Source organism: Sapajus apella, unplaced genomic scaffold (genome assembly GCF_009761245.1).
Source record: "Sapajus apella isolate SASKATOON/1434 unplaced genomic scaffold, GSC_monkey_1.0 scaffold3112, whole genome shotgun sequence".
Classification (NCBI taxonomy): domain Eukaryota; kingdom Metazoa; phylum Chordata; class Mammalia; order Primates; family Cebidae; genus Sapajus; species Sapajus apella.
Window position 1 is genome coordinate 1 of NW_022440038.1, and position 1,385 is coordinate 1,385.

A 1,385-nucleotide genomic window follows, 5' to 3' on the forward strand; every position below is an offset into this window, starting at 1 on the left:
GCAGCAGAGTGGAACACTCTTTAAACCGTGTGCTTCGAAGAGACCATTCTTGCCATTGTCCTGAGAGAAGCTGACTCACTGTTGTGTGTTGACAACGAAAGCCTTTTTTTTTAAGACTCGTTGATATTTGGTCTTTACTAAAGAAATATAATTCCACACACATAGCTGCAATGGCACCAGAACACGAGGAACCTCAAATAGGAGGTGTAGTGGCTTTGCTAGGCATCCATACTGTGCGAAAACTGGAGGAAACTCGAGTTATGTTGACGAGCATGACTCGAATAAGAAGGAAGCGTTTCAAAAATGGTATGACAACTGTGCAGTTACAACGGGGAGATGTACTTACGCCATGGCGTAAAAAATACAAACTCAGCATCACGTGGGCAATTGGGATCTGTTGAACATCATGTTTTTCATAATCCACAAAGGACTTTGTTTTTATGTGTAAATGGAATTATAGTCCAGATCGTTGCCTATACGGAAGCTATTGCCAAGAAACAGAAGAAGGAATATTTATTCTTCACGAGAACAGAGGTGTTTACCATAGTTATAAGCAACCAGCATTTACAGCTGTTTATGAAGCGCTGAGAAATTGTTCTTTTGAAGATGACAACATTCATTCCTTATTAAGGCCTTTAGAACTAGAACTACAAAAAAATAGTGCATATATACTGTGGAGAAATTTACAAAATATTTATCAAATGTAAAAAGCGGAAGAGGTCGTTATGCCAGCTCACCAAAGGCAAGGTGATTCTTGGTGACTGCTATATCAAATGGATGAAACAACGAACCATCAGAGGATAAGTGTGAAGGAATCGTCTTGCATGAAGTATTCAGGAAGGAATTTCTCATCTCCAGAATTTTGTTTCTCTAAATAGGTTAAATGAGGAGTGGTTTTAGGTAATGAAGACTAAGTTAAAATCTCGGGCTCCATCAAAGAAACATTTTTGGTTTCTGATGTTTTGTAATGTTACTTGATATTATTGCAGTACTGATGAAAATATTATTGAATGGTTTTAGCCTGCAAAATTCTGTTGACTCATACTCTTAAGTAAGAGTGGTAGGAGTGTGTAGATGAAAAAATTGTATCTTAAACACAGTGCAAACACTCAGTATAGTAATAAGTTCATGTCAGCACTAACCTTACTTTAAGCACATAAGGAAAAATTTGTTTGCAGGAGCAGAAACAGTTCTGTTTCTAAAGAAATGTGACATAACAATGGACAATCTGTGTGCCTTTATACATTTCATCTCTGTTTTAAAATATTTTTATGACAATCATGTTTAAAATTATTTTTAGATTATAGGTAAGATGCATGTTAAACGTTGAGCTGTATAAGAAAGAAAAATAGTGAAAACTTTGAGGTTTTAATCTGTGTGTGTGT

At 36.0% G+C, this 1,385-nt stretch overlaps 1 pseudogene; it reads left to right on the forward strand.

The window, feature by feature from the left end:
- Window positions 1–22: 22 nt before the first annotated feature.
- LOC116547429 lies at window positions 23–751 on the forward strand (annotated as a pseudogene).
- Window positions 752–1,385: the final 634 nt, after the last annotated feature.